Raw genomic sequence first — 13550 nt, 5'->3', positions numbered from 1 at the left:
GGTTTAAAGAGAGACTAATAGGGGAAATGGAGGAAAAAATACCAATAACTCTTGAGAAAGTTTGTTTAAAACCAAGCTCACCCTTCCTGTTTCTGGAAAACAATGGAGCATTAGCTATGGGGAAAAAATGGAATCAAAGAGTTTTTTTCAAAAAATAAGAGATAAAAGGGCATCTTAGCACACTAATGAGAATGATCCAGGAGAGAGAGAGCACAGGAAGAGGAGAATTACTGAAGAAGTTGAGAGTAGACGGGATGAGGTGAACATGTGGACAGACTAGCTTGAGACAGAGCTTGGAGAACACAACCAGGCTAAAAGTGGGAGGACGGAAGATACGAGTGCAGATGCTGGTAGGTGAGTAGGTATGTGCAGTTTGGGGAGTTAGGACTTGTCCTCTGATTACTTCCATTTCTCAGTGACTCAGAAAAAAGGTCATCAGCTGAGAGTGAGGATGGGGGAGACAGATGTAGGTGGTTGACAATGAAGGAGAAGTCATGAAATAGACATCTAGAAAAGAAGGAGAGTGAACAGACAAGGGATGGTTTGTAGTATTGCAGGTCCTTAGCAATAAAGCCCATATCTAATTCAACTTCAAACCACGTAAGTTTTACCTCATAAATCTTTCTCAAATTCATCTACTTCTCTCCATTTCCACTGCCACCTAAACTGTTAAGAAGGCTCCCAGTAGGCCTTATACACATTCACCCTTGCTCCTCCTGAATCCATTTTTTCACTGCAGCCAGTGGCATCTTTTTAAGTGCAGCTTTGTTCATGTTACTGTCTGTTTAAAACTCTCCAAGACCCCTGGGGATGGAAACAGCCCTTCCTAGAGCAGCTTCCCTTGACTTCTACCTCCCTCACACATAGTGGCTCTAGAATCATGGCTTTTTTACAGTTTCTCTAAAGAGCAGTGTGTCATCCTACAGGGCTTCATAAATGCTGCACGGAAAATCCTTCTCTTCTCTCTTTGCCTATTTTCTTCCACTTTTCCCTTCATATTTCAGTTGAATCATCATTTTCTCAAAGGAATCATCCCTGTTCTTTAACTAATTCATCTTCCCTGTTATATGCTTTGACAGTGTCATGTCATAGTGATTTTAAATTCATTTGTGGGATCATTTGATTTACTATGATCTCCAACAGACTGAGAATTTCCAAGAGGGTTATTTAGCACTGTGCTTGCTTTTTGTTTTTAATACAGACTGCACTTGCTTTCGCTCACCAGTGTATCCCTAAATACTTAGCACAGAGTGTCTGGCATGCAATAGACCTAAATAAGTATTTTTAAAATTAATTTCAACTGAGTAAATCTAATGAGTACCAATTATTAAAAATACACTATATCTAAAATTCTGAGCGACTTTCTTTGTAAGATTTATTTAATCTTTATAAAGACTTATAAAGTATTATTTAATTTTAAAGATGATGACATTGAGATGTTAAGTTCTCCAAAGCTGCACGGCTGATATGCAAACCAGACAGGTCTGACTCCAAAGCACATTAACCAGTCTGAATTGTGATTATACCAGTTTGCTCATTTACTACCTGATTTTGTTTCCCCCTTTTAGCCTAGACAGACTTACCTCTTTATTTTTTCAAAAACTCCAGCTTTCAAAACACACCTGAATAACTCAAAATAATTTGTTTCATAGGTATATGTTTCAGGAACACACTTTTTTCAGAGAAGTGTACATCTTCTTGGCAACGTTAAATGGTGTTCTGGGTTCTGTCTAATTATATCTTTGTATCTGTACATCTGTTTCTGTAATGGAATATATAAAAATCAGAAAGCCATTAGTATTAATAATTTTATTCATTATCCCAATATAAAGCAAAAAAAGCAGAAAGGGATTTTTTAATGTTTTACCTTTTATATTGTAGATAAATCAACAATAATGCTAAATTTTAAAGTTATGTAACCCTATAGAAAATCTATGTTTCATCTAATGTAACTTTGCAGCGCTGGTTCATTGCCAAGAAGTGACATTTTCAGCTCTCAATCTGTCTGTCAACTATTTCAAGCAAGAGAACCTTAAAGTATAGGCTCAATAATTTATATTCTTAATTTGAACTGACCAAAGCAATAAAATCTTCCCAGGCCACTTTACTTGGAAAATACTCATCTTAACCCATTTTGAAAGACTGAGAAGTAAATCCTAAGTCATTCAGAGAACTTGTTCCCCACAAGCGTACTATTACTATGAACAGACCTCTTCCTCTTGCACATAGAAATATAATAGGGCTGTCTAGTGCAACAACTGGAACCACCACTAATTACCCCGAGGAACAGCAGTCAGAACACATGAGGCTGGTTTCACCACTGGGCTTTATGGCGCCGTATTTTTCAGCAAGGTGAATAGTGATTAAGCTGCGTGAATTCCCATTAGAGCCATGTGTCAGAACCAAAAGGTACTGGGGCTGCAAGTCATTTTAAATTCATTAATGGAAGAAGCAGCAATAAGTAAATACTTGGCCACGTTGGGCTGTATTAGATATATTTAGGGGTGGATGAAGCCACAGGGGTATCACATTTACCTCTAATGCTAGGGCTTGGCTAAGTAACTTCAATCCACATTTCCCGAATGGTGAATTGCTCTTACACAGTCATTTCATAAATGCTTATTATTTCTCACTCACAAAGGGGAACACTGAGTCCTCTCCTTCTTTGCTTTTGCATGCATACTCATAGATTTCTGAGAATTTGTTGACCAGCCATTGCTTCAGATTTGAATGGGAGGTACCATGGTTTATAGAAAATACAGTATTTTGTCGAGGATACGAAAAATGTTCCTTAAGGACTTCTGAGACCCTGTTCCAGGCCAACCACAGTCACTACCCTGAGTTCTTGGTGTCAGTATAAAAGCCAAGGTAAAAACGCTATCTTCAGAAATGTGTAAAGTTCAGTGACCTTTAATACTCTGTTCTTTAAAAAAATCTGTTCTTCCAGTTGTAATTCAAGTGTCCAGATCTCCCCACAAAGCCACCTGTGATTGCAAAGGAGGCACCTGGGATGGGGGTCAGCTCTTTCAGCTCACGTAGACGGTCCGCTGTTCATTTGTAGACTCTGTAAAACACGTGATCCCAACTAACGAGACTTAAGGCGACAAAATCGGTCCTTAATATTCAGAATATTTTTTTTTTAATCTTCTCACGTTGAAGCCAAAGCCCTTCTACCCTCCTAATCTGCTTTCAGAGCAAAGCAGCACACGTCTCTGGTTGATGTCTGTCTCGATCTGCTAACAGCATCAGCAGTGGTCGCCCAACCGCCACTCCCAAAGTAGGGAGGCTGACGGCAGAGAACTAAGGTGGGACGTGACCTCCCCATGGCCTCATGCTTCCCATACCTCTTCAGTTATCTGGCCTGGAACCACCTATGACCTGCTTAAGTCAAGGGCTAGGTGAGTTATTTCCTAAAGGGCAAAGAAAAACTATTTGTTCTTCAGGAAAATTTCCATCTTCCAATGCTTGTGTAAATAACAACCTGTTCAAGATTTTGTTTAGAAAATATAAAGCAATCATTTAGAAATGTGTGGTCAGAGACAAGTCTTGTTTGTTTGTTTTTTTTTTTTTTCTCCCCTAAACTGTCAGTCTGTCTTCACTCATCTCTCCTCCAATAAATGAGCATTCTCCGGTTAGTCAGTTTTGTTTTTGATTTTTTGCCTCTCCCACAACAGTCCTAGCTTGTTGTTCCATATGTTTCTCACCATAAATTACTTTTCAAACTGAAAATATTTTAGTGGGTCTAAGAGTATTCTATGAGAATTTGTACATTTTATTTTTTACTCTAAAATTAAATAAATAAATATATATAATAAGCATATTAGAATCAGTTTATAACCTAACACTGCCACAAAATTTATTTGCATTAACTTATACAAATGTGGCTGTCCATGTTAAGACTAACTGACATCACCATGTTCTGTATAAATAAGATTTTAAAAGGAGTTCAAATAGAAATAAGTAGTGAGAGAATTCGTCCTCACCCATTCTTGGCAGTAAAGACATGTCAAATTTAAAATAAAACAAAATTACACTTGCATTGTGGCAGTCAGAACCTATTCATGTTGTGAGAGGATGAGTTGGCAGAGCCCATATTTGTAGACAGAGGAAAGCTAAAGCACATTATTAACAATACATATTAGAGAACAAAGACTTAAGAAGAATGAAGCACTGTTTTATGCACTGCAGTTGATAATCTTGGTTTCTTGCCAGATATCTACCACTACTTCCTCTTACAGAACTTGATTATGTTAGCCATCCATCCCTCTGCATGGCTGCACCCCAATTCCTATCCCTTGTCCCTTTCTTATCTATGTAATACCCAGCATATATACATTCACAGACTACAAATACTGAAACGGCGCATCTTAAAGTTAATCCTGTGCTTTGTCCTATATTTGAAAAGAACAGTAATTGATATAGAAAATAAACACAAAGTTAATTTACCAAATTTTTATAACACCCTCAGGCACATAGTTGATCTCTACATTGTGTTATTAAAGGCCAATTCAGAAACTGATTGAATGTAAAAGTGGACTTGGGTTGCATCATTCTACTATTAAAGCTGACTTTAATTTTAGGTTTAGCAAAATAATATCCTTTATATTAAATTAATATTGCTAATTTGAATTTCTTTGACTTCGTTGCTTTGTTTGTATTAAATTCGTACATTAGTTTTGGTTTTAAAACTGTACAAACCCCAAACACAAAATGAGTTTAAACCTACTTAACAGATTGTCCAGCTTAACTATCTAGTCTAAATCATGTGGCTCACTCTCTCAGGAAAAAAATATACCACAGTTGTTAGTGGCATAGAATGTGGAGGGAGATATCTCGGCTTTGAATCAACGTCACCACGTCGGAGCTGTATGACACTGGAAAAGTATACAAACCTCTTTATAGAGAGAGACTGACACCAGCAATCCCTTAGTTTGCTATTAGAATTACTTGAGTTAATATATGGGACAGCCTTGAAATAGTACTTGGCACATAGTTTGTGCAAGTGTTAGTTTTTGCTGTTATTCTATCAGTGTATCACGAGCAATGATTAGGGTGGGTATTTACGGGAGGTATCAGTCTTGAGCTGACGACTATAAAGCAATCAATCAAAAAATCTGACGTTCACAATTTTGTGTCTAAAGAAGCTGCAGTAAGACCAGTCATTCTGCTATGACCCCTAGGTACTAACTGTCTTAGCCTATTCTGGCTGCCAGAACAAAAAAACCACAGGGTGGCTTATAAACAGGAGACAATTATTTTTAACAGCTCTGGGGCCTTGAAGTTTAAGATCAAGGTGCCAATGTGGTTGGGTGAGGGCCCTCTTCTGGGTGTCAGACTTCTTGTGTCTTTACCTGATAGAGGGTCTGGGGAGCTCTGTAGGCCCCTTTTATAAGGGCACTAATCCCATTCATGAGGTCTCCACCCTCATAATCTAAGCACCTTCCAAAGGCTCCCCCTCCTGATACCGTCGCATTGGGCAATAGGATAGAAACATGAGTTGTGGCGGGACACGAACATTCATTCTGTAGCACTAACCAAGTTTCAAGTAAGTGTATAAAGCCACATACACAGTCCACATTAACTTAACCTTCTCATTAATGTTTTTTTCTTCTGAGTTAATTTCTGGTGCTTTGCCTTTGGCTTTTACCAAGGGTTGACATTTTAAATGGCCATATTTCTTTGCAACAAATGCTAGGTTATATAAACGTTAACTGTAACTCACTCCCACGCACCAGGGATTTTTCCAGAAGGCATAATTTAAACTCCTTTTTCAGAAAAGTTAGAAACCTGTAGTTGAATTCATGAATAGTTGTTTCAGCTTAGCCACAGTGAACTTATGCTTTGTTTGGTCACTTAAAGGTGACATTTCTTACAGCTTTGCTCTGCTCAGTAATTCATACCACCGACTCAAGCCCCGTTCCTTTGCATGTTCTCTCAGAACTTAAAGTGATCTATTATAGGAGAGTGGAGGTCTCATTAGCATTTTTTTGGCCTAATTTATACCAGTTCTTTTACAGATGATCACAACGTAAAACTGAAGTCTATCCATGGAGAAGACTTTCATTATCTTCTTTGCCTAGTTCTTGCCTTCATTTAGATAGTCTTCAAGATGCCAGCCAGATAAACAGATAAATGTTAAAAGACATTACTGAAGCTTCTTCTCTCTACACTACAGGATCACTGTTTTTATAAGTATTTTGAAGACCCAAATGAGTTGGCCCACAAGAAGACCACATAGCTGAAAAGCTGATGTCTCCAAAGTGCATTAAAAGTCTATTTCATTCAAATTAGAACACTGGAGTTTTAATTGTGACTAATAAATCTACCATGTTTTAATGCTAAACAAGTTTGTTGTATAGTAGGAATCTTGCTTGACTTGGAGAAAAATACAGTAGAAAACTTCTGGGTTCCTCTGAAATTCAATGGGGAAAAATGTTAGTCTTTGTTCCCAACATTCTCTGAGGTCAAGAAATACAGTTTGAAGTGTGACTGCAGAAAACTGCCTTGACCACTTTGCTATCTAGGAAAAAAAATTGTATTTTTATTGTTATTTAATTGGTCTCAACTTGCATAATTCATACCTAAAAATGTCAGACATTCGTTAAATATTTATTAACTGATAAACTGTTCAGAAAAGTTAACATCTACCCTTCTATTTTTTTTCAAAATAACTTCTGTAGACCATGATATACTCTTAGTTCTGAAGCGCTCAGAGTTTATATTAATTATGGAATTGCATTTGAGATTATATTAATTATGGAATTGCATTTGAGATTAAGCCAGCTATTAAAAACAACTTGAATATTATGATCCATGAAAAGAGCTACTTTCACTTTTATTCTCCAAGCGACATGCTAGACAATTTTGTTCTTTATGCGAACGCTTCATCTACAAAGGATTTGAAGTGGCTCATAGAAATGTGTGAGTTTTACAAGGAAAGATCAAATAACTGGGGGAGTTAGGGGTGAGGGGAACATCTACTGAAAGAAATGAAAGTGAAGAGTAAGTTTCCATTCAAATATTTATGACATAAGGTCCGATCAAAGTGCTAAACTGGGTCTAGAGAATCCTTGTTAAGTCTAGTCAGAGAGGTTAATTGGTGTGTATTTTATAAAACCAAAATCTGTTCATAATATTATTTTCCAATAAAACATTAGGAAGGCAAAGCTCTACATTAACTTTTTAAAATTACTGATATTTAAACAAAGAATATCAATTTCCATAAGAATAATAGAGACTCATACTGTTTGCTAATCCACTTAATAAAAGCTGGTATGGACATGGTGATGTGAAAATCTAGAGAGAGAAAATGGTCTCCCACGTCCTATCTAGCTTTGCAGCTTCAGTGCCTAATGCTGTTTGTCATCTATTAGTTACTCAATAAATACTTACTTAATGAATGAGTATAGAAATCAATGAATTAAGAAAGGAATGAAAAAAGATATATGGTTCTGGGGATCCTGCTGGCTTCTTAAATTTGGGGATCACTGTGAAAAATATCTAAAGACATTCTACGGAAGTGTGTTCCTGGCTGTTTCATTTTTTTATATGCAGAAAGCTCAGAATCGGGTTGTAAACTCTTAAGATTAGTGACTATGACTTACTCATCATTTATCTTTCCTCTCACTCTTGCCCTCCAAAAAACTAGCAGCTGTCATTAAAAAACAAACAAACAAAACCCATAAAAACAACAACAATAACAACAAAACTCCTACTCTGTGTCAGGTGTTTTTCATTTATCTCACAAAGTCTTAGCTAGGGCTTCCATGACAAAATACTATACACTGAGTGGCTTGGGCGACAGGAGCTTGTTTTCTCATGTTCTGGAGGCTAGAAGTCAGACATCAGGGTGTCAGCATGGTCAGGTTTTGGGGAGAGCCTTCTTTTGGCTTGGGATTGCCACATCTCCCTGGGTGCTCACATAACTTCTTCCTTGTGCACACCCTGGGAGAGAGAGAAAGCTCTGGTTCTTCTTGTAAGGGCACTAATTCCATCTGAGAGCACCCCCACCTCAGAAACTCATCTAACCCTAATTATTTCCCAAAGTCCTCATTTTCAAACACCAAAGTTTAGGGCTTCAACACAAATTTTGGAGAGACACAAATTTCAGTCCATGACACTTAGGCTTCGTGAGACCCTGCAAAGTTAGAACGCTACTGGAGTAGAAGGGCATGAAGTTGGGACGTTATATGTTTGTGTCATTTGTTTGCTTACCCATAATCTAGATTTTATCAGGATCTGATAGGAACAAGCCCCAGAAAACAAATTCACTCTAAGCATACTCTCAAGCTTGATAAACATTTTAAAACAAAATGTTAGTTTGTTATTTTAACATGAGAACACTACTATCAAGCAGATAATGGTTGACTTAACAAATCAGTAAAAAATTGTCCTGCTATGAAAAATGAAATAGGAAACTACATTCTGGTCAAAAGTGCCAGCTGATGAATTTATTCCCCCACGCTTTCCACGTAGCAGAAAGGCTTCATTAATTATTTGTTAAATTTTCTGCTAGCGTCATAGAAAAGAATGAGAAAAGTATTCTTGAAGGATAGACTTATAGGCTTGGAATGAACAGTAGTCTACAGAAAATTCACCAAATGGAGCTTGATTAAGCTACCGGAGCTTTTCCAGTTGGGAACTGGAATTTTTCTCACAGGACACTGTCAATTCTGTGATCAGTTTCCATATAATCACCTTGTGTGATTGTGGAAAATTCATTTTCTGTGGTGACTGGATCCCTGGCTGTAAGTTCTAGTGCTGCCATTACAAAACCTTAAACAAGATACTTGGTTACCCTGAATCGTCATTTTCTTGTAATAAGATATTTCTCAGGACTGTGTGATAATTCAACAAAATAAAATGAAAGTAAGAGCTAAAGCTATGGAATGTGTCTTATATTCTAGACAAGGTGCTTATTGTTTTATTTACATCAGTTGTGCCTTTGGTGCCCATTCAATTTTTCCTTCCCTGCATTTGCTCTGCCTTCCTGCAGGTAGGTTATATACACTTCCTATCAACTTGGCTTGGCTAATGGGATATGAGTGGATGGGATCCAAATAACGTCCAAGCAGAAACTTTAAATGAACTTTTGCACTTTAGTTCTGCCTTCCTCAGTTTCTGCCCTCTGCCATGAGAAAGGGGATCTCAGGGGCTGTCCTTCAGCCAGAGACTTGAAACAAGGAGGCATGTGGAGTTGAGCATTGCCCAGAAGAGCTACAGTCGACTCAAGCCCTCATATAATATGATCAAATAATAAATATTTGCTGCTATAAGACAATGAGAATTTCGGAGTTTTTTTGCTGCTGTAGTCGTACCTAGAAGCCAATTATTCATAATTTCGGAATATGTGTCACTGACTTCAAGGCCAGGTGGTGGACAGCCAGGAGACTGATCCAGATACCAGTGTATTTATTGTTATCCCATGGGATGCAATGCTATTTAAATGACACTCTTCTTCAATTATTTCTTAATTTTTGGAGGGTGGGGTTTTGCTATTTAAAGTGATATATTTTTCTTGACACAAACGTGCATTTGTTGTATTCACAAAACAGCCTGCTTTCCTAAAACAATACAAACAGCATGTTCAGCAGTGAGAAGCTGGCCATGGGCAAGGCCCCCAACCCGGCACCTACCTCCACCTGCAGCGGGCCAGGCACAGAAGCCCCTTCTGTTGCCATCAGCAAAGGCCAGAAAAAAGGGCCTTATTTTCTCTAAGGGAATTACCCAGGCTCAGAAATATCGAGACATGGGCTCCCCAGATCTCAATGTATAAACGAACAGAACTTTCCTTCGTTTACACAAAATCATCACTGTTGGGGTGGGGGATCCCATTCTGGGGACCGAGGGTGCAGCACGGTAGGCCTGGGCCCCGGGGGGTGGGTGGGCTGCTCCCTCCCGCTCTGCGAGCTCCTCGGGGCAGCGCCGCACGAGTGGATGGGTACCCAGGGGCTGACAGGGCGCCATCAACTTTCTCTATAAACATGAGTGGATCCTCCAGGCAAACTATGCACCATTTCATGGTCGAAAAGAATCAAAGGCAGTTTAAATGAGGGTGGGGTTAAACTGTGCTAAATTACAGTAGTGCTTATTAGCAACTAGATTTCAAAAGGTTACAGAAAATTTACATTTTCTACACAAAAACTGCATCTTCTGCACAGATAACGTTGACATTGACGCAGGAAGAAAACTGATTGTACATTTTTTGCCCAGGAAGTCTTAGTACTTTATAGATTCGTCTGTACCTCTTTTTTTGTTGTTCTTCCAAAAAATCAGTTAATTATTTTTTTCTTTTTCTTTTTATACTAGGGACGTGGAGATGTTAAAATGACAACAACAACTATATATATGTAAAAACAGGAGTGAAATCTGCGAGAGAATATTTTTGGTTCTAAAGACAGTGCATCCATTTGTTTTTGCTTGAATCCCTTGCCAGAGGCCACACTAGCAGTGACATTGCACAGAGAGGGCAGCTTTGGGTTCCCGCCACAATCACTAAAACCACCGGAAGGAGGCTCCCATCGGAAGCATCACCTTCTGGCAGGAACAGGAGACAAAAACAAGGAGACAGTTCACCCAGGGTCTGGCTGGGCCTGGTTAAAGATGTTCACCCCATGGATGGCCTCACGATGGAGGGATGGGCATGGAGTAACAGAGGCCACCCCGTGGAGTTCCTGCCATCCTGGCCAGGCCAGAGGAGAAGCCTGACCCGCTGGGCCACTGGAGGGCCCGGAGCACCCAGAGGCCTCCTGAGCCACTGTGCCCAGGAACACTCCTTCCAGACAGGAAGACTCCTTTCCCCGGTCCAAAGGCCACAAGCGCCAGGTGCCTGTGGTGCATCTGAGAGTTATGGTCACGTTTCTGTCAAATGAGTACGTGTACACGTGTGCACTGGACACATACAAGGTGTGTGCCTTGAGCTGTGCTACAGTGATTAGCGTGTTTGGAGCTGTGCTAGGAAGGAAGGATGCTTGCGGTGTCTATTAAGAGCTGCGCCTGTAATAAGACTGGGTACTGGGCATGATGTATGTGTGTGTGTGTGCGTGTGTGTAACTGTCTCTACACTAGATGAGAGCAGGCGCCTTTGTGTGCACACAAGTGTGTTCTCTGGACAGGAGGGCAGATGCATGCTGGGGCTTGGGGTAGGGGACAGCCACGGCTGGGGTGCCATTGTTTTACAGCCATTCTGTACATTTGCATCAAGCCCATTCGCAGAGGGGCGGGGACAGGGCAGGGTCAGCAGGCTGAAAAGTTGCTTTTGTACCCAGGCCTGACACCACAGCAAGGTGTTATGGCTGAGGGCATGGGACAGGCCCTGCTACAAGGGTGGCGAGAAAACAGCATGGGAACCCTTCTGCCTTCTCAAAGCCAATCCCACAGTGGCCAAGGCTTGCCTGTACTCCAGGCTCAAGCCATCCCCTGGTCCCAGCCCCGTCCACAGGACCCCTGGCCATTAAGTATGCAGCCAGACTGGTCTTAGGGTCCCAAGGCACCCCAAATTTGTTAACTAGGTGCCTAGAGCTAGGGTTCTTCCAGGCCTCAGAGCAGAGCAGTCAGCACTGGAGCTGCTCTATCCTTGGGTGGCCTCAGGGGGAAAAGTTGGTCTCTGAAAGGGCAAATGAAGGGCTTACCCCTCAAAGCCACAGGGTCCACCAGACAGAACCCCTCAAATGGGGCAGAGGAGAGTCCCGGAATCTTGGGTCACGGACTGGAAGCGTTAGGACATGTCTGAAAGTCAGAGACTTAGTACCTCTGTGGGAATCTCAATCCCTGACCCAAAACTCCAGGAGGGGTTCAGAATCCGGGGGCTTGGAGAGAATGCTAGGCCCCTGCCTGGAATTTCATGCTTGCCTAAGCTCAAAACAACCTACGGGCATCTATCTGAGGATGTGGCTCTGACTTGTGGGGCAGTGAAGCGGTGTCTTGGAGCCTGCCCTAAAACCCTAGAGCCCAGGGATGGGCTGGGCATCCCACAGACACTCGCCCAGGCAGGAAAGGTGTGGATCTGGGCAGGAGTGGGTTTGGACTGCCGGACAGGCGCAAGAGCCCACACACCTCCCTCTAAGGCGTGTAAGTTACCTCCAGCGCAGCAGAAGGCTTGAGTTCCTCACATTTCCTCAATTTGCAAATCTGATGGTTAGCTTTTCGGTTCTTACAACTGCTGCACTGCTCGCAGCCGATGCGCCGCGGGCAGGGCGCACACAGGCCGCAGCGTTTCCGCTTCTTCCCGGCGGAGCTGATGGCGGAGGACAGCTCTCCCTGCATGGGGTACCCGGCCAGGCCAGCCATGTGCAGCGCGCTCTCAGCCAGGAACACGCCCGCCGAGGTCATGATGAAGACGCCTGGGCTGATGGGGAAGGCGCCCAGGTAGGGGAAGTCGGACTGGCCAGTTGAGGGCTTCGGCACCCGCCAAGCCTCCATGTCGGGCAGGCCGGGCGCCCGCCTCGCTCACCCGCGGTCGGCGCGCCTGCACCACGCGCTTCAGCATCTCCGTGCACTGCGCGAACTGCCGCAGCGTCAGCTGTCCCTCGGCTGCCAGCTCCGCGGCCCGCTCTGCCTTGCCCAGCAGGCTGGCCACAGCACCACGTTCGTGCTTTTGTCCGCCGCCAGGTCGTGCCCACTGGCCAACAGGGAGGCAGCGGCTGCAGCCGCAGCCGCAGCAGCCTTTGCAGCAGACTCCCCGCCCATCATGCTGCCAGCGCCACTGCCCCCAAGGGAAGAGCTGTGGGCGAGAGGGCGGGGGCGGCGCAGGCGCTTGTTGAGGGGTTCGCTGATGATGCCGCTCTTGTTCCGACGCTGGGTGGGTGGGGGCATCGTCTGCTACCGAGGCGGCTGCACTCTTGCCTGCCACTCCCGCCTTCCCGCCGCAGCCGCCACTGCAGCCTCTGGCGTTGCTGTTGCTTCTGCCGCCTGTGTCCTGGAGGCCGCTGCCCAGGCTGGACGCGGTGGGGCGGAGGCCTAGACCCCGCGTCTGCGGGAGCCTGCCAACTGCGAGGGGTCCACAGACGAGCAGCGGGCCCTTCTGCCCACGACAGGGACGCCGGGGAGGCCTTGCTGCTCAGGGTAGGTGCACGTGGACGTGTCGTCACTCTGAACTTCGGGGCAGCCGCGCCGCCAAACTTTCCATCGACGTGCAGCGAACTCTGGCCCCCGCCACACCTAAAGTGGTATATTATTTTAAATTATATAATATTTGTTAGGTTGTTTATTTGAGATTTTTATTTCTTTAAAAAATTTATTGAAGTATGGTTGATTTACAGTATTGTACTAGTTATTAGTTTTAAGTGTTCAACATAAGTGGTTCTATGTTTTTATAGATTATACTCTATTTAAAATTATTACAAAAAAGTCTGTATTTTCCTGTGCTGTATAGTATATCCTTGTTGCTTTTTTATTTTACACAGAGTAGTTTGTGTCTCTTAATCCTCCTCTGTCACCCCACACAACTGGTTAACTATTTTCTTCTCTGTATCTGTGAGTCTGTTTCTGTTTTGTTATATACATTCATCTTATTTCTTACATTCCACATATCAGTGATAACATAACATTTT

At 42.4% G+C, this 13550-nt stretch overlaps 1 pseudogene; it reads right to left on the bottom strand.

Moving 5' to 3' along the window:
• Positions 1-10494: 10494 nt before the first annotated feature.
• LOC105079750 (CXXC-type zinc finger protein 5-like) lies at positions 10495-13135 on the bottom strand (annotated as a pseudogene).
• Between the last annotated feature and the right edge of the window lie 415 nt (positions 13136-13550).

This window comes from Camelus bactrianus, chromosome 2 (assembly GCF_048773025.1).
Source record: "Camelus bactrianus isolate YW-2024 breed Bactrian camel chromosome 2, ASM4877302v1, whole genome shotgun sequence".
Classification (NCBI taxonomy): domain Eukaryota; kingdom Metazoa; phylum Chordata; class Mammalia; order Artiodactyla; family Camelidae; genus Camelus; species Camelus bactrianus.
This window is presented reverse-complemented; position numbering and strand designations above follow the sequence as displayed.